At 46.6% G+C, this 23,471-nt stretch overlaps 2 long non-coding RNA genes across 3 annotated transcripts in view; one reads left to right on the top strand and one right to left on the bottom strand.

The window, feature by feature from the left end:
* Positions 1-23,471, top strand: part of LOC127979065 (uncharacterized) — a 232,327-nt gene that overhangs the window by 94,249 nt on the left and 114,607 nt on the right. The window lies entirely within an intron of this gene.
* Positions 1-23,471, bottom strand: part of LOC127979064 (uncharacterized) — a 298,949-nt gene that overhangs the window by 225,399 nt on the left and 50,079 nt on the right. Inside the window, exon 2 of the long non-coding RNA XR_008158705.1 lies at positions 19,277-22,032. This is a non-coding gene — a long non-coding RNA (uncharacterized LOC127979064). The remainder of the gene's footprint in view (positions 1-19,276; positions 22,033-23,471) is intronic.

The following is a 23,471-nucleotide window of genomic DNA, read 5'->3' as shown; positions in this document are numbered from 1 at the left end:
TCCTACAACGGAGGGAGCTAACACCATCAAAGATGGAGAGATCACTACAAGAGAGGGTGTTAATGAAATAATGGTACAGGAAAACACTTTAAGACATAATAGAGTTATCACAGTAGCTCAAGTACATCAGCCACCCGTGACTGCACGACCTTCCCTTACTAGGGTGGAGTCTTCACCTTTCCTTTTTTCAGAGGGATCTAATGAAGGTTCCCTTACCAATATCGCTCCACATTCTGCTCTCACGAGATTTTTAGAGGAGAATGCGGACGAAATAGGACAGATAGATGAAGCAGCCTGTTTAGAAAAAGAGAAAGGGACAGAATTTGACCGCGTGTTGGAACAAGTGCTTCCTGGGACACCAGAGACCCCAAGATCGCTGGGCAGACCCAGTAAACATGTTCAAACCACCAGAAAGAACCAAGATTGGAGTCTAAACCTCAAAAGAAAATATGTCATCATTGGGGACTCCAATGTGGGCAGAATCTCCACCTTTAATCATGCAGACTTGCAGATCGACTGTTTCCCGGGAGCTAAATTCCAACACGCGGGCAACTTGATGGAAAAGGCCACCATGGCAATGGAGCCCGAGTTGTTGATCTTTTCTCTAGGGATTAATAACAGAGCACAGAGATGTATTGAGCTAACCGTTAAAGAGATACACAGAACATACAGAATGGCGAGAAGCCGATTACCACACACGGCTTTGTACTTCCCATTGATAAACTTCTCAGAAAAATTACCCTTGGAAGAACAGGTCCATCTAGAGAAGATTAACAAATATATAAGGGACACATTGGTCTCTATTGAGGAACTCCCCAAAGAGGAGTTTGTGGTGGAGGAGGATGGTATACACTGGACCGCTGGAACAGCGAAAGCAATGCTGAACCATTGGATAGATCGTTTAAACTTCCCGTGAACATCAGGCCGAGTGATGGCACTGAGAGATTAATTGTGAATCTAGCACCATCACTTGAACTTACAGAAGATCAGACGGCAGTCTTATTGAAGGGACTGTCTTTCGTTCCTGCACCAAAAAATAAAAAAACACAAAGAGGTGAATTACTCAGAGGCCTTCAGAAATACCACAGAAGGCTTAAGTTGGAAGCCTTTTTTGAAGGAAAAATAAATAGAAAAGAAAAGAAACCGTTCACTGGTGGTTCAGATTGGACTCCCCCTTTCTCCAGTCTACCCCAACAGATAACACAAATTGTGGAAGCTGATTTAAAAGCATTTAAACATTTACACTGGGAAAGAAACGAGATCTCCAATCTGACCACCAGTGAAGAAAGAGCACTGAGTTATTTAAAGAAAAACAAAAAGATAGTTATAAAACCGGCCGATAAAGGCAACGCGGTTGTAATTATGAGTAGGAACAACTACATTTGGGAAGGTATGAGACAACTCGAGAATACTGAACATTATAGCCCTCTAGTAGGGCCTATTTATCCACATACCCAGATAGAAGTCAAGGAGATCCTAGAAGAGATGTACGAAAACAGAATCATCAACAGTAAACAGAAGGAATACCTGTTGGGTCCAGGAGTACTGAGAGCTAGAAGATTTTATTTACTCCCAAAAATACACAAAAATTCGAAAAGTTGGAGTGTTCCAGATAAGATACCACCAGGGAGACCGATAGTATCCGATTGTAATAGCGAAACATATAATATAGCTGAATTTATCGAATATCATTTAAGTAGTATATCACAGAAACATAACAGTTATTTAAAGGATACCTATGATTTTATACAGAAGACCCAGGGACTCAGGATCCCTTCTGATTCACTGTTGTTCACAATTGACGTCGACAGTCTCTATACAAACATAGAAACCAGAGCAGGCCTTGAAGCAGTACGGGAGTGCATGCGCAGATACCCGGACAGCAAACGACCGGATGAATATTTATTAAAGTTACTGGAAATCAACTTGACTAAAAACGATTTTGAATTCAACTCGAAATACTTCTTACAAATAAAAGGAACTGCAATGGGAAAACGCTTCGCACCCTCGTATGCTAACATTTTCATGGCCCATTGGGAAGAGACTGCTTTGGCTACGGCACCGCTCAAACCGTTTTCGTATTTCAGATTTTTAGATGACATCTGGGGAGTGTGGACGTACTCAAAACAGGATTTTATGAAATTTACTGAGCATTTGAATCAACATGAAAGATCTATTAAAATTAAATTTGAGTTGGACAGTGAAAGAGTTAATTTTTTAGATGTAGTGACATATAAAGGACTTAAATTTCAACAGAACAATCAGCTGGACTATAAAGTCTACTTTAAGGAGACTGATACACACTGCCTATTACATAGGAGCAGTTTTCACCCGAGACACACCTTCAAAGGGATACTTAAATCACAATTGCTGAGATTCCACCGTATATGTTCACAGAAAGAAGAATTCTTAAAAGCAACCAAAATTTTATTTAAAGCACTCAAACACAGAGGTTATACGAGACCGTTTTTGAGAAATGTCTTAAAAGAATTCAAAGATTACATTGAGACACCTGCACTGCCAGCTCAAAATACAGAAGAAAAAATTATACCTTTGGTCACCTTTTACTCATCTCAGAGCACACAACTAAATAGGGCTACTAAACAAAATTTCACTACGTTATTGAAAGAGACTTCTCATTTACAGAATCACAAACCAATTGCGGCCTATAAAAGAAATAAAAATCTTTTGGATATTCTAGTACAAAGTAAAATACAAAGTTCCAGTACCAATATGAATCCCAAAGCAGGGTCGTGTAAATATTATGTGTATTTGAGATGGGTAAAGAATAGGACCAGTAAACAGATCTTTCAGGTTGATTCAAATACTTCAGTGGAAACCGCCAACTGTGTATACATGATCTTTTGCAATAAGTGCAAGAGACAATACGTGGGACAGACGAAGAATGAACTTAGAAAGAGAATTTATCAGCATACTCATAACATAATAAACAAAATAGAGAAACGTAGATTCATTGTAAGACACTTCATGTCCCACGGCCTTCCCTCTCTCAGAGCCACGGTGCTCCAAGCCAACTCACTCTGGCTTCTAAAAGATAGACTCCGGGCGGAGAGAAGTTGGATTAAAAAACTGGGTACATTATACCCCAGGGGCCTCAATGAGGTCTGAGAGAGGGAAGGCCTGATTAAATCTGAATTGCTCTATATATTTTTTATATTTCCTCTTCTTTCTATTTTTTCTTTTTTTTTTTCTTTTTTTTCTTTTTTCCTTTCTTTAAAAATAACCCTTGGGCCTTAAGACCTACCCAGTTCAACTACACTGCACCTAAACCTAACCAGGACAACCACACCGCACCTAAACCTAACCAGGACAACCACACCGCACCTAAACCTAACCAGGACAACCACACCGTGCCTAAACCTAACCAGGACAACCACACCGCACCTAAACCTAACCAGGACAACCACACCGCACCTAAACCTAACCAGGAGAACCACACTACACCTAAAACCTACCCATTCTACCACTAATGGTTGAAACCTACAAAATTATTTTTTATAATATAAATAATGATTATAATAGCATATTAATTTGAAGTCTCATTTTATTGGGGGGGTGTTGTGGGCCTGGGCTGTGGGGCTCTGCTCGAACGGTGAAAACAGGTGGCCATCAGGAGTATAAGAAGGACAGTGCATTTACCGACGTTGAACTATGTTTCAGCTTCTGGATCTCATTCGTTCCTACCACTGAACCACCAATGCTCTATTTCCGCAGGAATTCTACGGATTTATGTGGAAAATACATCTCTTCAACTGGGTAATATCGACCAATGCTAAAGTTGAACAACTGACAGACAAACTGATCAAGTTCCATGGGTATTTGATGAACTGATATGAGCAAAAGTGTCTCTGAGCAAAGGGGAGTGGGGGAGGTCAATATCAAAAGTGAGAGGCGTTAACTTCTGTGGCCACCAGCTCCCTTAAGAACCACAGGGCACCTCAGCCTCCTGGACTGCACCAGATTTGTCAGTTCTTGCTGGGAGTCATTACCCTGCTCTTCCAACAAGCCACTGTCCAACGGTGACCTTGTAGCGCTGTCTTGGGGATCTTACATTACTTACCTTGCAGTTTATTCCACTTTCATGCAGGTCGGCATTGACCCTGGACATTTTTCTTCTGGTGTTTTTTAGAGACAACAAACAGGTCAGTTTACTCTCATTGGTTTCTTTAAGCCTGACCTTTCTTGCCTGCAGCCTTTTTATTGCCTTCAGTAGTTTTTCACAGGTGCATGAGCCATAATTGCGTGTACTTCGTTGAACAAGCATGGAAAAGCGTGGTCTAGAGTGCTTCCACTAGTTCCCTGTAAAACACTGATAAGTTGCCCACTTCTAAAGTAGCAAGATACACTGCTTTGCTTTTGCTGGGAATCGAACCTGGGTCCCCTGCGCGGGAAACAACAACTCTGCCACCCAACCACCAGTGAGTGAAGCTGCGCTGTGCTCATGGCTCTGGGGACAGCTGCCGCTTATGAAGAACGACTAACATGGCGTTAAAAGGCGACCTCTGCTGCATTGGCCGGGAATCGGACCCGCGTGGCAGGCGAGAATTCTACCACTGAACCACCAATGCTCTATTTCTGCAGGAATTCTACGGATTTATGTGGAAAATACATCTCTTCAACTGGGTAATATCGACCAATGCTAAAGTTGAACAACTGACAGACAAACTGATCAAGTTCCATGGGTATTTGATGAACTGATATGAGCAAAAGTGTCTCTGAGCAAAGGGGAGTGGGGGAGGTCAATATCAAAAGTGAGAGGCGTTAACTTCTGTGGCCACCAGCTCCCTTAAGAACCACAGGGCACCTCAGCCTCCTGGACTGCACCAGATTTGTCAGTTCTTGCTGGGAGTCATTACCCTGCTCTTCCAACAAGCCACTGTCCAACGGTGACCTTGTAGCGCTGTCTTGGGGATCTTACATTACTTACCTTGCAGTTTATTCCACTTTCATGCAGGTCGGCATTGACCCTGGACATTTTTCTTCTGGTGTTTTTTAGAGACAACAAACAGGTCAGTTTACTCTCATTGGTTTCTTTAAGCCTGACCTTTCTTGCCTGCAGCCTTTTTATTGCCTTCAGTAGTTTTTCACAGGTGCATGAGCCATAATTGCGTGTACTTCGTTGAACAAGCATGGAAAAGCGTGGTCTAGAGTGCTTCCACTAGTTCCCTGTAAAACACTGATAAGTTGCCCACTTCTAAAGTAGCAAGATACACTGCTTTGCTTTTGCTGGGAATCGAACCTGGGTCCCCTGCGCGGGAAACAACAACTCTGCCACTCAACCACCAGTGAGTGAAGCTGCGCTGTGCTCATGGCTCTGGGGACAGCTGCCGCTTATGAAGAACGACTAACATGGCGTTAAAAGGCGACCTCTGCTGCATTGGCCGGGAATCGGACCCGGGTCTCCCGCGTGGCAGGCGAGAATTCTACCACTGAACCACCAATGCTCTATTTCCGCAGGAATTCTACGGATTTATGTGGAAAATACATCTCTTCAACTGGGTAATATCGACCAATGCTAAAGTTGAACAACTGACAGACAAACTGATCAAGTTCCATGGGTATTTGATGAACTGATATGAGCAAAAGTGTCTCTGAGCAAAGGGGAGTGGGGGAGGTCAATATCAAAAGTGAGAGGCGTTAACTTCTGTGGCCACCAGCTCCCTTAAGAACCACAGGGCACCTCAGCCTCCTGGACTGCACCAGATTTGTCAGTTCTTGCTGGGAGTCATTACCCTGCTCTTCCAACAAGCCACTGTCCAACGGTGACCTTGTAGCGCTGTCTTGGGGATCTTACATTACTTACCTTGCAGTATATTCCACTTTCATGCAGGTCGGCATTGACCCTGGACATTTTTCTTCTGGTGTTTTTTAGAGACAACAAACAGGTCAGTTTACTCTCATTGGTTTCTTTAAGCCTGACCTTTCTTGCCTGCAGCCTTTTTATTGCCTTCAGTAGTTTTTCACAGGTGCATGAGCCATAATTGCGTGTACTTCGTTGAACAAGCATGGAAAAGCGTGGTCTAGAGTGCTTCCACTAGTTCCCTGTAAAACACTGATAAGTTGCCCACTTCTAAAGTAGCAAGATACACTGCTTTGCTTTTGCTGGGAATCGAACCTGGGTCCCCTGCGCGGGAAACAACAACTCTGCCACTCAACCACCAGTGAGTGAAGCTGCGCTGTGCTCATGGCTCTGGGGACAGCTGCCGCTTATGAAGAACGACTAACATGGCGTTAAAAGGCGACCTCTGCTGCATTGGCCGGGAATCGGACCCGGGTCTCCCGCGTGGCAGGCGAGAATTCTACCACTGAACCACCAATGCTCTATTTCCGCAGGAATTCTACGGATTTATGTGGAAAATACATCTCTTCAACTGGGTAATATCGACCAATGCTAAAGTTGAACAACTGACAGACAAACTGATCAAGTTCCATGGGTATTTGATGAACTGATATGAGCAAAAGTGTCTCTGAGCAAAGGGGAGTGGGGGAGGTCAATATCAAAAGTGAGAGGCGTTAACTTCTGTGGCCACCAGCTCCCTTAAGAACCACAGGGCACCTCAGCCTCCTGGACTGCACCAGATTTGTCAGTTCTTGCTGGGAGTCATTACCCTGCTCTTCCAACAAGCCACTGTCCAACGGTGACCTTGTAGCGCTGTCTTGGGGATCTTACATTACTTACCTTGCAGTTTATTCCACTTTCATGCAGGTCGGCATTGACCCTGGACATTTTTCTTCTGGTGTTTTTTAGAGACAACAAACAGGTCAGTTTACTCTCATTGGTTTCTTTAAGCCTGACCTTTCTTGCCTGCAGCCTTTTTATTGCCTTCAGTAGTTTTTCACAGGTGCATGAGCCATAATTGCGTGTACTTCGTTGAACAAGCATGGAAAAGCGTGGTCTAGAGTGCTTCCACTAGTTCCCTGTAAAACACTGATAAGTTGCCCACTTCTAAAGTAGCAAGATACACTGCTTTGCTTTTGCTGGGAATCGAACCTGGGTCCCCTGCGCGGGAAACAACAACTCTGCCACCCAACCACCAGTGAGTGAAGCTGCGCTGTGCTCATGGCTCTGGGGACAGCTGCCGCTTATGAAGAACGACTAACATGGCGTTAAAAGGCGACCTCTGCTGCATTGGCCGGGAATCGGACCCGGGTCTCCCGCGTGGCAGGCGAGAATTCTACCACTGAACCACCAATGCTCTATTTCCGCAGGAATTCTACGGATTTATGTGGAAAATAAATCTCTTCAACTGGGTAATATCGACCAATGCTAAAGTTGAACAACTGACAGACAAACTGATCAAGTTCCATGGGTATTTGATGAACTGATATGAGCAAAAGTGTCTCTGAGCAAAGGGGAGTGGGGGAGGTCAATATCAAAAGTGAGAGGCGTTAACTTCTGTGGCCACCAGCTCCCTTAAGAACCACAGGGCACCTCAGCCTCCTGGACTGCACCAGATTTATCAGTTCTTGCTGGGAGTCATTACCCTGCTCTTCCAACAAGCCACTGTCCAACGGTGACCTTGTAGCGCTGTCTTGGGGATCTTACATTACTTACCTTGCAGTTTATTCCACTTTCATGCAGGTCGGCATTGACCCTGGACATTTTTCTTCTGGTGTTTTTTAGAGACAACAAACAGGTCAGTTTACTCTCATTGGTTTCTTTAAGCCTGACCTTTCTTGCCTGCAGCCTTTTTATTGCCTTCAGTAGTTTTTCACAGGTGCATGAGCCATAATTGCGTGTACTTCGTTGAACAAGCATGGAAAAGCGTGGTCTAGAGTGCTTCCACTAGTTCCCTGTAAAACACTGATAAGTTGCCCACTTCTAAAGTAGCAAGATACACTGCTTTGCTTTTGCTGGGAATCGAACCTGGGTCCCCTGCGCGGGAAACAACAACTCTGCCACCCAACCACCAGTGAGTGAAGCTGCGCTGTGCTCATGGCTCTGGGGACAGCTGCCGCTTATGAAGAACGACTAACATGGCGTTAAAAGGCAACCTCTGCTGCATTGGCCGGGAATCGGACCCGGGTCTCCCGCGTGGCAGGCGAGAATTCTACCACTGAACCACCAATGCTCTATTTCCGCAGGAATTCTACGGATTTATGTGGAAAATAAATCTCTTCAACTGGGTAATATCGACCAATGCTAAAGTTGAACAACTGACAGACAAACTGATCAAGTTCCATGGGTATTTGATGAACTGATATGAGCAAAAGTGTCTCTGAGCAAAGGGGAGTGGGGGAGGTCAATATCAAAAGTGAGAGGCGTTAACTTCTGTGGCCACCAGCTCCCTTAAGAACCACAGGGCACCTCAGCCTCCTGGACTGCACCAGATTTGTCAGTTCTTGCTGGGAGTCATTACCCTGCTCTTCCAACAAGCCACTGTCCAACGGTGACCTTGTAGCGCTGTCTTGGGGATCTTACATTACTTACCTTGCAGTTTATTCCACTTTCATGCAGGTCGGCATTGACCCTGGACATTTTTCTTCTGGTGTTTTTTAGAGACAACAAACAGGTCAGTTTACTCTCATTGGTTTCTTTAAGCCTGACCTTTCTTGCCTGCAGCCTTTTTATTGCCTTCAGTAGTTTTTCACAGGTGCATGAGCCATAATTGCGTGTACTTCGTTGAACAAGCATGGAAAAGCGTGGTCTAGAGTGCTTCCACTAGTTCCCTGTAAAACACTGATAAGTTGCCCACTTCTAAAGTAGCAAGATACACTGCTTTGCTTTTGCTGGGAATCGAACCTGGGTCCCCTGCGCGGGAAACAACAACTCTGCCACCCAACCACCAGTGAGTGAAGCTGCGCTGTGCTCATGGCTCTGGGGACAGCTGCCGCTTATGAAGAACGACTAACATGGCGTTAAAAGGCGACCTCTGCTGCATTGGCCGGGAATCGGACCCGGGTCTCCCGCGTGGCAGGCGAGAATTCTACCACTGAACCACCAATGCTCTATTTCTGCAGGAATTCTACGGATTTATGTGGAAAATACATCTCTTCAACTGGGTAATATCGACCAATGCTAAAGTTGAACAACTGACAGACAAACTGATCAAGTTCCATGGGTATTTGATGAACTGATATGAGCAAAAGTGTCTCTGAGCAAAGGGGAGTGGGGGAGGTCAATATCAAAAGTGAGAGGCGTTAACTTCTGTGGCCACCAGCTCCCTTAAGAACCACAGGGCACCTCAGCCTCCTGGACTGCACCAGATTTGTCAGTTCTTGCTGGGAGTCATTACCCTGCTCTTCCAACAAGCCACTGTCCAACGGTGACCTTGTAGCGCTGTCTTGGGGATCTTACATTACTTACCTTGCAGTTTATTCCACTTTCATGCAGGTCGGCATTGACCCTGGACATTTTTCTTCTGGTGTTTTTTAGAGACAACAAACAGGTCAGTTTACTCTCATTGGTTTCTTTAAGCCTGACCTTTCTTGCCTGCAGCCTTTTTATTGCCTTCAGTAGTTTTTCACAGGTGCATGAGCCATAATTGCGTGTACTTCGTTGAACAAGCATGGAAAAGCGTGGTCTAGAGTGCTTCCACTAGTTCCCTGTAAAACACTGATAAGTTGCCCACTTCTAAAGTAGCAAGATACACTGCTTTGCTTTTGCTGGGAATCGAACCTGGGTCCCCTGCGCGGGAAACAACAACTCTGCCACTCAACCACCAGTGAGTGAAGCTGCGCTGTGCTCATGGCTCTGGGGACAGCTGCCGCTTATGAAGAACGACTAACATGGCGTTAAAAGGCGACCTCTGCTGCATTGGCCGGGAATCGGACCCGGGTCTCCCGCGTGGCAGGCGAGAATTCTACCACTGAACCACCAATGCTCTATTTCCGCAGGAATTCTACGGATTTATGTGGAAAATACATCTCTTCAACTGGGTAATATCGACCAATGCTAAAGTTGAACAACTGACAGACAAACTGATCAAGTTCCATGGGTATTTGATGAACTGATATGAGCAAAAGTGTCTCTGAGCAAAGGGGAGTGGGGGAGGTCAATATCAAAAGTGAGAGGCGTTAACTTCTGTGGCCACCAGCTCCCTTAAGAACCACAGGGCACCTCAGCCTCCTGGACTGCACCAGATTTGTCAGTTCTTGCTGGGAGTCATTACCCTGCTCTTCCAACAAGCCACTGTCCAACGGTGACCTTGTAGCGCTGTCTTGGGGATCTTACATTACTTACCTTGCAGTTTATTCCACTTTCATGCAGGTCGGCATTGACCCTGGACATTTTTCTTCTGGTGTTTTTTAGACACAACAAACAGGTCAGTTTACTCTCATTGGTTTCTTTAAGCCTGACCTTTCTTGCCTGCAGCCTTTTTATTGCCTTCAGTAGTTTTTCACAGGTGCATGAGCCATAATTGCGTGTACTTCGTTGAACAAGCATGGAAAAGCGTGGTCTAGAGTGCTTCCACTAGTTCCCTGTAAAACACTGATAAGTTGCCCACTTCTAAAGTAGCAAGATACACTGCTTTGCTTTTGCTGGGAATCGAACCTGGGTCCCCTGCGCGGGAAACAACAACTCTGCCACTCAACCACCAGTGAGTGAAGCTGCGCTGTGCTCATGGCTCTGGGGACAGCTGCCGCTTATGAAGAACGACTAACATGGCGTTAAAAGGCGACCTCTGCTGCATTGGCCGGGAATCGGACCCGGGTCTCCCGCGTGGCAGGCGAGAATTCTACCACTGAACCACCAATGCTCTATTTCCGCAGGAATTCTACGGATTTATGTGGAAAATACATCTCTTCAACTGGGTAATATCGACCAATGCTAAAGTTGAACAACTGACAGACAAACTGATCAAGTTCCATGGGTATTTGATGAACTGATATGAGCAAAAGTGTCTCTGAGCAAAGGGGAGTGGGGGAGGTCAATATCAAAAGTGAGAGGCGTTAACTTCTGTGGCCACCAGCTCCCTTAAGAACCACAGGGCACCTCAGCCTCCTGGACTGCACCAGATTTATCAGTTCTTGCTGGGAGTCATTACCCTGCTCTTCCAACAAGCCACTGTCCAACGGTGACCTTGTAGCGCTGTCTTGGGGATCTTACATTACTTACCTTGCAGTTTATTCCACTTTCATGCAGGTCGGCATTGACCCTGGACATTTTTCTTCTGGTGTTTTTTAGAGACAACAAACAGGTCAGTTTACTCTCATTGGTTTCTTTAAGCCTGACCTTTCTTGCCTGCAGCCTTTTTATTGCCTTCAGTAGTTTTTCACAGGTGCATGAGCCATAATTGCGTGTACTTCGTTGAACAAGCATGGAAAAGCGTGGTCTAGAGTGCTTCCACTAGTTCCCTGTAAAACACTGATAAGTTGCCCACTTCTAAAGTAGCAAGATACACTGCTTTGCTTTTGCTGGGAATCGAACCTGGGTCCCCTGCGCGGGAAACAACAACTCTGCCACCCAACCACCAGTGAGTGAAGCTGTGCTGTGCTCATGGCTCTGGGGACAGCTGCCGCTTATGAAGAACGACTAACATGGCGTTAAAAGGCGACCTCTGCTGCATTGGCCGGGAATCGGACCCGGGTCTCCCGCGTGGCAGGCGAGAATTCTACCACTGAACCACCAATGCTCTATTTCCGCAGGAATTCTACGGATTTATGTGGAAAATAAATCTCTTCAACTGGGTAATATCGACCAATGCTAAAGTTGAACAACTGACAGACAAACTGATCAAGTTCCATGGGTATTTGATGAACTGATATGAGCAAAAGTGTCTCTGAGCAAAGGGGAGTGGGGGAGGTCAATATCAAAAGTGAGAGGCGTTAACTTCTGTGGCCACCAGCTCCCTTAAGAACCACAGGGCACCTCAGCCTCCTGGACTGCACCAGATTTGTCAGTTCTTGCTGGGAGTCATTACCCTGCTCTTCCAACAAGCCACTGTCCAACGGTGACCTTGTAGCGCTGTCTTGGGGATCTTACATTACTTACCTTGCAGTTTATTCCACTTTCATGCAGGTCGGCATTGACCCTGGACATTTTTCTTCTGGTGTTTTTTAGAGACAACAAACAGGTCAGTTTACTCTCATTGGTTTCTTTAAGCCTGACCTTTCTTGCCTGCAGCCTTTTTATTGCCTTCAGTAGTTTTTCACAGGTGCATGAGCCATAATTGCGTGTACTTCGTTGAACAAGCATGGAAAAGCGTGGTCTAGAGTGCTTCCACTAGTTCCCTGTAAAACACTGATAAGTTGCCCACTTCTAAAGTAGCAAGATACACTGCTTTGCTTTTGCTGGGAATCGAACCTGGGTCCCCTGCGCGGGAAACAACAACTCTGCCACCCAACCACCAGTGAGTGAAGCTGCGCTGTGCTCATGGCTCTGGGGACAGCTGCCGCTTATGAAGAACGACTAACATGGCGTTAAAAGGCGACCTCTGCTGCATTGGCCGGGAATCGGACCCGGGTCTCCCGCGTGGCAGGCGAGAATTCTACCACTGAACCACCAATGCTCTATTTCTGCAGGAATTCTACGGATTTATGTGGAAAATACATCTCTTCAACTGGGTAATATCGACCAATGCTAAAGTTGAACAACTGACAGACAAACTGATCAAGTTCCATGGGTATTTGATGAACTGATATGAGCAAAAGTGTCTCTGAGCAAAGGGGAGTGGGGGAGGTCAATATCAAAAGTGAGAGGCGTTAACTTCTGTGGCCACCAGCTCCCTTAAGAACCACAGGGCACCTCAGCCTCCTGGACTGCACCAGATTTGTCAGTTCTTGCTGGGAGTCATTACCCTGCTCTTCCAACAAGCCACTGTCCAACGGTGACCTTGTAGCGCTGTCTTGGGGATCTTACATTACTTACCTTGCAGTTTATTCCACTTTCATGCAGGTCGGCATTGACCCTGGACATTTTTCTTCTGGTGTTTTTTAGAGACAACAAACAGGTCAGTTTACTCTCATTGGTTTCTTTAAGCCTGACCTTTCTTGCCTGCAGCCTTTTTATTGCCTTCAGTAGTTTTTCACAGGTGCATGAGCCATAATTGCGTGTACTTCGTTGAACAAGCATGGAAAAGCGTGGTCTAGAGTGCTTCCACTAGTTCCCTGTAAAACACTGATAAGTTGCCCACTTCTAAAGTAGCAAGATACACTGCTTTGCTTTTGCTGGGAATCGAACCTGGGTCCCCTGCGCGGGAAACAACAACTCTGCCACTCAACCACCAGTGAGTGAAGCTGCGCTGTGCTCATGGCTCTGGGGACAGCTGCCGCTTATGAAGAACGACTAACATGGCGTTAAAAGGCGACCTCTGCTGCATTGGCCGGGAATCGGACCCGGGTCTCCCGCGTGGCAGGCAAGAATTCTACCACTGAACCACCAATGCTCTATTTCCGCAGGAATTCTACGGATTTATGTGGAAAATACATCTCTTCAACTGGGTAATATCGACCAATGCTAAAGTTGAACAACTGACAGACAAACTGATCAAGTTCCATGGGTATTTGATGAACTGATATGAGCAAAAGTGTCTCTGAGCAAAGGGGAGTGGGGGAGGTCAATATCAAAAGTGAGAGGCGTTAACTTCTGTGGCCACCAGCTCCCTTAAGAACCACAGGGCACCTCAGCCTCCTGGACTGCACCAGATTTATCAGTTCTTGCTGGGAGTCATTACCCTGCTCTTCCAACAAGCCACTGTCCAACGGTGACCTTGTAGCGCTGTCTTGGGGATCTTACATTACTTACCTTGCAGTTTATTCCACTTTCATGCAGGTCGGCATTGACCCTGGACATTTTTCTTCTGGTGTTTTTTAGAGACAACAAACAGGTCAGTTTACTCTCATTGGTTTCTTTAAGCCTGACCTTTCTTGCCTGCAGCCTTTTTATTGCCTTCAGTAGTTTTTCACAGGTGCATGAGCCATAATTGCGTGTACTTCGTTGAACAAGCATGGAAAAGCGTGGTCTAGAGTGCTTCCACTAGTTCCCTGTAAAACACTGATAAGTTGCCCACTTCTAAAGTAGCAAGATACACTGCTTTGCTTTTGCTGGGAATCGAACCTGGGTCCCCTGCGCGGGAAACAACAACTCTGCCACCCAACCACCAGTGAGTGAAGCTGCGCTGTGCTCATGGCTCTGGGGACAGCTGCCGCTTATGAAGAACGACTAACATGGCGTTAAAAGGCGACCTCTGCTGCATTGGCCGGGAATCGGACCCGGGTCTCCCGCGTGGCAGGCGAGAATTCTACCACTGAACCACCAATGCTCTATTTCCGCAGGAATTCTACGGATTTATGTGGAAAATAAATCTCTTCAACTGGGTAATATCGACCAATGCTAAAGTTGAACAACTGACAGACAAACTGATCAAGTTCCATGGGTATTTGATGAACTGATATGAGCAAAAGTGTCTCTGAGCAAAGGGGAGTGGGGGAGGTCAATATCAAAAGTGAGAGGCGTTAACTTCTGTGGCCACCAGCTCCCTTAAGAACCACAGGGCACCTCAGCCTCCTGGACTGCACCAGATTTGTCAGTTCTTGCTGGGAGTCATTACCCTGCTCTTCCAACAAGCCACTGTCCAACGGTGACCTTGTAGCGCTGTCTTGGGGATCTTACATTACTTACCTTGCAGTTTATTCCACTTTCATGCAGGTCGGCATTGACCCTGGACATTTTTCTTCTGGTGTTTTTTAGAGACAACAAACAGGTCAGTTTACTCTCATTGGTTTCTTTAAGCCTGACCTTTCTTGCCTGCAGCCTTTTTATTGCCTTCAGTAGTTTTTCACAGGTGCATGAGCCATAATTGCGTGTACTTCGTTGAACAAGCATGGAAAAGCGTGGTCTAGAGTGCTTCCACTAGTTCCCTGTAAAACACTGATAAGTTGCCCACTTCTAAAGTAGCAAGATACACTGCTTTGCTTTTGCTGGGAATCGAACCTGGGTCCCCTGCGCGGGAAACAACAACTCTGCCACCCAACCACCAGTGAGTGAAGCTGCGCTGTGCTCATGGCTCTGGGGACAGCTGCCGCTTATGAAGAACGACTAACATGGCGTTAAAAGGCGACCTCTGCTGCATTGGCCGGGAATCGGACCCGGGTCTCCCGCGTGGCAGGCGAGAATTCTACCACTGAACCACCAATGCTCTATTTCTGCAGGAATTCTACGGATTTATGTGGAAAATACATCTCTTCAACTGGGTAATATCGACCAATGCTAAAGTTGAACAACTGACAGACAAACTGATCAAGTTCCATGGGTATTTGATGAACTGATATGAGCAAAAGTGTCTCTGAGCAAAGGGGAGTGGGGGAGGTCAATATCAAAAGTGAGAGGCGTTAACTTCTGTGGCCACCAGCTCCCTTAAGAACCACAGGGCACCTCAGCCTCCTGGACTGCACCAGATTTGTCAGTTCTTGCTGGGAGTCATTACCCTGCTCTTCCAACAAGCCACTGTCCAACGGTGACCTTGTAGCGCTGTCTTGGGGATCTTACATTACTTACCTTGCAGTTTATTCCACTTTCATGCAGGTCGGCATTGACCCTGGACATTTTTCTTCTGGTGTTTTTTAGAGACAACAAACAGGTCAGTTTACTCTCATTGGTTTCTTTAAGCCTGACCTTTCTTGCCTGCAGCCTTTTTATTGCCTTCAGTAGTTTTTCACAGGTGCATGAGCCATAATTGCGTGTACTTCGTTGAACAAGCATGGAACAGCGTGGTCTAGAGTGCTTCCACTAGTTCCCTGTAAAACACTGATAAGTTGCCCACTTCTAAAGTAGCAAGATACACTGCTTTGCTTTTGCTGGGAATCGAACCTGGGTCCCCTGCGCGGGAAACAACAACTCTGCCACTCAACCACCAGTGAGTGAAGCTGCGCTGTGCTCATGGCTCTGGGGACAGCTGCCGCTTATGAAGAACGACTAACATGGCGTTAAAAGGCGACCTCTGCTGCATTGGCCGGGAATCGGACCCGGGTCTCCCGCGTGGCAGGCAAGAATTCTACCACTGAACCACCCATGCTCTATTTCCGCAGGAATTCTACGGATTTATGTGGAAAATACATCTCTTCAACTGGGTAATATCGACCAATGCTAAAGTTGAACAACTGACAGACAAACTGATCAAGTTCCATGGGTATTTGATGAACTGATATGAGCAAAAGTGTCTCTGAGCAAAGGGGAGTGGGGGAGGTCAATATCAAAAGTGAGAGGCGTTAACTTCTGTGGCCACCAGCTCCCTTAAGAACCACAGGGCACCTCAGCCTCCTGGACTGCACCAGATTTGTCAGTTCTTGCTGGGAGTCATTACCCTGCTCTTCCAACAAGCCACTGTCCAACGGTGACCTTGTAGCGCTGTCTTGGGGATCTTACATTACTTACCTTGCAGTTTATTCCACTTTCATGCAGGTCGGCATTGACCCTGGACATTTTTCTTCTGGTGTTTTTTAGAGACAACAAACAGGTCAGTTTACTCTCATTGGTTTCTTTAAGCCTGACCTTTCTTGCCTGCAGCCTTTTTATTGCCTTCAGTAGTTTTTCACAGGTGCATGAGCCATAATTGCGTGTACTTCGTTGAACAAGCATGGAAAAGCGTGGTCTAGAGTGCTTCCACTAGTTCCCTGTAAAACACTGATAAGTTGCCCACTTCTAAAGTAGCAAGACACACTGCTTTGCTTTTGCTGGGAATCGAACCTGGGTCCCCTGCGCGGGAAACAACAACTCTGCCACTCAACCACCAGTGAGTGAAGCTGCGCTGTGCTCATGGCTCTGGGGACAGCTGCCGCTTATGAAGAACGACTAACATGGCGTTAAAAGGCGACCTCTGCTGCATTGGCCGGGAATCGGACCCGGGTCTCCCGCGTGGCAGGCGAGAATTCTACCACTGAACCACCAATGCTCTATTTCTGCAGGAATTCTACGGATTTATGTGGAAAATACATCTCTTCAACTGGGTAATATCGACCAATGCTAAAGTTGAACAACTGACAGACAAACTGATCAAGTTCCATGGGTATTTGATGAACTGATATGAGCAAAAGTGTCTCTGAGCAAAGGGGAGTGGGGGAGGTCAATATCAAAAGTGAGAGGCGTTAACTTCTGTGGCCACCAGCTCCCTTAAGAACCACAGGGCACCTCAGCCTCCTGGACTGCACCAGATTTGTCAGTTCTTGCTGGGAGTCATTACCCTGCTCTTCCAACAAGCCACTGTCCAACGGTGACCTTGTAGCGCTGTCTTGGGGATCTTACATTACTTACCTTGCAGTTTATTCCACTTTCATGCAGGTCGGCATTGACCCTGGACATTTTTCTTCTGGTGTTTTTTAGAGACAACAAACAGGTCAGTTTACTCTCATTGGTTTCTTTAAGCCTGACCTTTCTTGCCTGCAGCCTTTTTATTGCCTTCAGTAGTTTTTCACAGGTGCATGAGCCATAATTGCGTGTACTTCGTTGAACAAGCATGGAAAAGCGTGGTCTAGAGTGCTTCCACTAGTTCCCTGTAAAACACTGATAAGTTGCCCACTTCTAAAGTAGCAAGACACACTGCTTTGCTTTTGCTGGGAATCGAACCTGGGTCCCCTGCGCGGGAAACAACAACTCTGCCACTCAACCACCAGTGAGTGAAGCTGCGCTGTGCTCATGGCTCTGGGGACAGCTGCCGCTTATGAAGAACGACTAACATGGCGTTAAAAGGCGACCTCTGCTGCATTGGCCGGGAATCGGACCCGGGTCTCCCGCGTGGCAGGCGAGAATTCTACCACTGAACCACCAATGCTCTATTTCCGCAGGAATTCTACGGATTTATGTGGAAAATACATCTCTTCAACTGGGTAATATCGACCAATGCTAAAGTTGAACAACTGACAGACAAACTGATCAAGTTCCATGGGTATTTGATGAACTGATATGAGCAAAAGTGTCTCTGAGCAAAGGGGAGTGGGGGAGGTCAATATCAAAAGTGAGAGGCGTTAACTTCTGTGGCCACCAGCTCCCTTAAGAACCACAGGGCACCTCAGCCTCCTGGACTGCACCAGATTTGTCAGTTCTTGCTGGGAGTCATTACCCTGCTCTTCCAACAAGCCACTGTCCAACGGTGACCTTGTAGCGCTGTCTTGGGGATCTTACATTACTTACCTTGCAGTTTATTCCACTTTCATGCAGGTCGGCATTGACCCTGGACATTTTTCTTCTGGTGTTTTTTAGAGACAACAAACAGGTCAGTTTACTCTCATTGGTTTCTTTAAGCCTGACCTTTCTTGCCTGCAGCCTTTTTATTGCCTTCAGTAGTTTTTCACAGGTGCATGAGCCATAATTGCGTGTACTTCGTTGAACAAGCATGGAAAAGCGTGGTCTAGAGTGCTTCCACTAGTTCCCTGTAAAACACTGATAAGTTGCCCACTTCTAAAGTAGCAAGATACACTGCTTTGCTTTTGCTGGGAATCGAACCTGGGTCCCCTGTGCGGGAAACAACAACTCTGCCACCCAACCACCAGTGAGTGAAGCTGCGCTGTGCTCATGGCTCTGGGGACAGCTGCCGCTTATGAAGAACGACTAACATGGCGTTAAAAGGCGACCTCTGCTGCATTGGCCGGGAATCGGACCCGGGTCTCCCGCGTGGCAGGCGAGAATTCTACCACTGAACCACCAATGCTCTATTTCTGCAGGAATTCTACGGATTTATGTGGAAAATACATCTCTTCAACTGGGTAATATCGACCAATGCTAAAGTTGAACAACTGACAGACAAACTGATCAAGTTCCATGGGTATTTGATGAACTGATATGAGCAAAAGTGTCTCTGAGCAAAGGGGAGTGGGGGAGGTCAATATCAAAAGTGAGAGGCGTTAACTTCTGTGGCCACCAGCTCCCTTAAGAACCACAGGGCACCTCAGCCTCCTGGACTGCACCAGATTTGTCAGTTCTTGCTGGGAGTCATTACCCTGCTCTTCCAACAAGCCACTGTCCAACGGTGACCTTGTAGCGCTGTCTTGGGGATCTTACATTACTTACCTTGCAGTTTATTCCACTTTCATGCAGGTCGGCATTGACCCTGGACATTTTTCTTCTGGTGTTTTTTAGAGACAACAAACAGGTCAGTTTACTCTCATTGGTTTCTTTAAGCCTGACCTTTCTTGCCTGCAGCCTTTTTATTGCCTTCAGTAGTTTTTCACAGGTGCATGAGCCATAATTGCGTGTACTTCGTTGAACAAGCATGGAACAGCGTGGTCTAGAGTGCTTCCACTAGTTCCCTGTAAAACACTGATAAGTTGCCCACTTCTAAAGTAGCAAGATACACTGCTTTGCTTTTGCTGGGAATCGAACCTGGGTCCCCTGCGCGGGAAACAACAACTCTGCCACTCAACCACCAGTGAGTGAAGCTGCGCTGTGCTCATGGCTCTGGGGACAGCTGCCGCTTATGAAGAACGACTAACATGGCGTTAAAAGGCGACCTCTGCTGCATTGGCCGGGAATCGGACCCGGGTCTCCCGCGTGGCAGGCAAGAATTCTACCACTGAACCACCCATGCTCTATTTCCGCAGGAATTCTACGGATTTATGTGGAAAATACATCTCTTCAACTGGGTAATATCGACCAATGCTAAAGTTGAACAACTGACAGACAAACTGATCAAGTTCCATGGGTATTTGATGAACTGATATGAGCAAAAGTGTCTCTGAGCAAAGGGGAGTGGGGGAGGTCAATATCAAAAGTGAGAGGCGTTAACTTCTGTGGCCACCAGCTCCCTTAAGAACCACAGGGCACCTCAGCCTCCTGGACTGCACCAGATTTGTCAGTTCTTGCTGGGAGTCATTACCCTGCTCTTCCAACAAGCCACTGTCCAACGGTGACCTTGTAGCGCTGTCTTGGGGATCTTACATTACTTACCTTGCAGTTTATTCCACTTTCATGCAGGTCGGCATTGACCCTGGACATTTTTCTTCTGGTGTTTTTTAGAGACAACAAACAGGTCAGTTTACTCTCATTGGTTTCTTTAAGCCTGACCTTTCTTGCCTGCAGCCTTTTTATTGCCTTCAGTAGTTTTTCACAGGTGCATGAGCCATAATTGCGTGTACTTCGTTGAACAAGCATGGAAAAGCGTGGTCTAGAGTGCTTCCACTAGTTCCCTGTAAAACACTGATAAGTTGCCCACTTCTAAAGTAGCAAGACACACTGCTTTGCTTTTGCTGGGAATCGAACCTGGGTCCCCTGCGCGGGAAACAACAACTCTGCCACTCAACCACCAGTGAGTGAAGCTGCGCTGTGCTCATGGCTCTGGGGACAGCTGCCGCTTATGAAGAACGACTAACATGGCGTTAAAAGGCGACCTCTGCTGCATTGGCCGGGAATCGGACCCGGGTCTCCCGCGTGGCAGGCGAGAATTCTACCACTGAACCACCAATGCTCTATTTCTGCAGGAATTCTACGGATTTATGTGGAAAATACATCTCTTCAACTGGGTAATATCGACCAATGCTAAAGTTGAACAACTGACAGACAAACTGATCAAGTTCCATGGGTATTTGATGAACTGATATGAGCAAAAGTGTCTCTGAGCAAAGGGGAGTGGGGGAGGTCAATATCAAAAGTGAGAGGCGTTAACTTCTGTGGCCACCAGCTCCCTTAAGAACCACAGGGCACCTCAGCCTCCTGGACTGCACCAGATTTGTCAGTTCTTGCTGGGAGTCATTACCCTGCTCTTCCAACAAGCCACTGTCCAACGGTGACCTTGTAGCGCTGTCTTGGGGATCTTACATTACTTACCTTGCAGTTTATTCCACTTTCATGCAGGTCGGCATTGACCCTGGACATTTTTCTTCTGGTGTTTTTTAGAGACAACAAACAGGTCAGTTTACTCTCATTGGTTTCTTTAAGCCTGACCTTTCTTGCCTGCAGCCTTTTTATTGCCTTCAGTAGTTTTTCACAGGTGCATGAGCCATAATTGCGTGTACTTCGTTGAACAAGCATGGAAAAGCGTGGTCTAGAGTGCTTCCACTAGTTCCCTGTAAAACACTGATAAGTTGCCCACTTCTAAAGTAGCAAGATACACTGCTTTGCTTTTGCTGGGAATCGAACCTGGGTCCCCTGCGCGGGAAACAACAACTCTGCCACTCAACCACCAGTGAGTGAAGCTGCGCTGTGCTCATGGCTCTGGGGACAGCTGCCGCTTATGAAGAACGACTAACATGGCGTTAAAAGGCGACCTCTGCTGCATTGGCCGGGAATCGGACCCGGGTCTCCCGCGTGGCAGGCGAGAATTCTACCACTGAACCACCAATGCTCTATTTCCGCAGGAATTCTACGGATTTATGTGGAAAATACATCTCTTCAACTGGGTAATATCGACCAATGCTAAAGTTGAACAACTGACAGACAAACTGATCAAGTTCCATGGGTATTTGATGAACTGATATGAGCAAAAGTGTCTCTGAGCAAAGGGGAGTGGGGGAGGTCAATATCAAAAGTGAGAGGCGTTAACTTCTGTGGCCACCAGCTCCCTTAAGAACCACAGGGCACCTCAGCCTCCTGGACTGCACCAGATTTGTCAGTTCTTGCTGGGAGTCATTACCCTGCTCTTCCAACAAGCCACTGTCCAACGGTGACCTTGTAGCGCTGTCTTGGGGATCTTACATTACTTACCTTGCAGTTTATTCCACTTTCATGCAGGTCGGCATTGACCCTGGACATTTTTCTTCTGGTGTTTTTTAGAGACAACAAACAGGTCAGTTTACTCTCATTGGTTTCTTTAAGCCTGACCTTTCTTGCCTGCAGCCTTTTTATTGCCTTCAGTAGTTTTTCACAGGTGCATGAGCCATAATTGCGTGTACTTCGTTGAACAAGCATGGAAAAGCGTGGTCTAGAGTGCTTCCACTAGTTCCCTGTAAAACACTGATAAGTTGCCCACTTCTAAAGTAGCAAGATACACTGCTTTGCTTTTGCTGGGAATCGAACCTGGGTCCCCTGCGCGGGAAACAACAACTCTGCCACCCAACCACCAGTGAGTGAAGCTGCGCTGTGCTCATGGCTCTGGGGACAGCTGCCGCTTATGAAGAACGACTAACATGGCGTTAAAAGGCGACCTCTGCTGCATTGGCCGGGAATCGGACCCGGGTCTCCCGCGTGGCAGGCGAGAATTCTACAACTGAACCACCAATGCTCTATTTCCGCAGGAATTCTACGGATTTATGTGGAAAATACATCTCTTCAACTGGGTAATATCGACCAATGCTAAAGTTGAACAACTGACAGACAAACTGATCAAGTTCCATGGGTATTTGATGAACTGATATGAGCAAAAGTGTCTCTGAGCAAAGGGGAGTGGGGGAGGTCAATATCAAAAGTGAGAGGCGTTAACTTCTGTGGCCACCAGCTCCCTTAAGAACCACAGGGCACCTCAGCCTCCTGGACTGCACCAGATTTGTCAGTTCTTGCTGGGAGTCATTACCCTGCTCTTCCAACAAGCCACTGTCCAACGGTGACCTTGTAGCGCTGTCTTGGGGATCTTACATTACTTACCTTGCAGTTTATTCCACTTTCATGCAGGTCGGCATTGACCCTGGACATTTTTCTTCTGGTGTTTTTTAGAGACAACAAACAGGTCAGTTTACTCTCATTGGTTTCTTTAAGCCTGACCTTTCTTGCCTGCAGCCTTTTTATTGCCTTCAGTAGTTTTTCACAGGTGCATGAGCCATAATTGCGTGTACTTCGTTGAACAAGCATGGAAAAGCGTGGTCTAGAGTGCTTCCACTAGTTCCCTGTAAAACACTGATAAGTTGCCCACTTCTAAAGTAGCAAGATACACTGCTTTGCTTTTGCTGGGAATCGAACCTGGGTCCCCTGCGCGGGAAACAACAACTCTGCCACCCAACCACCAGTGAGTGAAGCTGCGCTGTGCTCATGGCTCTGGGGACAGCTGCCGCTTATGAAGAACGACTAACATGGCGTTAAAAGGCGACCTCTGCTGCATTGGCCGGGAATCGGACCCGGGTCTCCCGCGTGGCAGGCGAGAATTCTACCACTGAACCACCAATGCTCTATTTCCGCAGGAATTCTACGGATTTATGTGGAAAATAAATCTCTTCAACTGGGTAATATCGACCAATGCTAAAGTTGAACAACTGACAGACAAACTGATCAAGTTCCATGGGTATTTGATGAACTGATATGAGCAAAAGTGTCTCTGAGCAAAGGGGAGTGGGGGAGGTCAATATCAAAAGTGAGATGCGTTAACTTCTGTGGCCACCAGCTCCCTTAAGAACCACAGGGCACCTCAGCCTCCTGGACTGCACCAGATTTGTCAGTTCTTGCTGGGAGTCATTACCCTGCTCTTCCAACAAGCCACTGTCCAACGGTGACCTTGTAGCGCTGTCTTGGGGATCTTACATTACTTACCTTGCAGTTTATTCCACTTTCATGCAGGTCGGCATTGACCCTGGACATTTTTCTTCTGGTGTTTTTTAGAGACAACAAACAGGTCAGTTTACTCTCATTGGTTTCTTTAAGCCTGACCTTTCTTGCC

The sequence above is a fragment of the Carassius gibelio genome, chromosome B19 (genome assembly GCF_023724105.1).
Source record: "Carassius gibelio isolate Cgi1373 ecotype wild population from Czech Republic chromosome B19, carGib1.2-hapl.c, whole genome shotgun sequence".
NCBI classification, from domain to species: domain Eukaryota; kingdom Metazoa; phylum Chordata; class Actinopteri; order Cypriniformes; family Cyprinidae; genus Carassius; species Carassius gibelio.
Note: the sequence above shows the minus strand (reverse complement) of the source record. Positions and strands in the feature narration are given on the sequence as shown.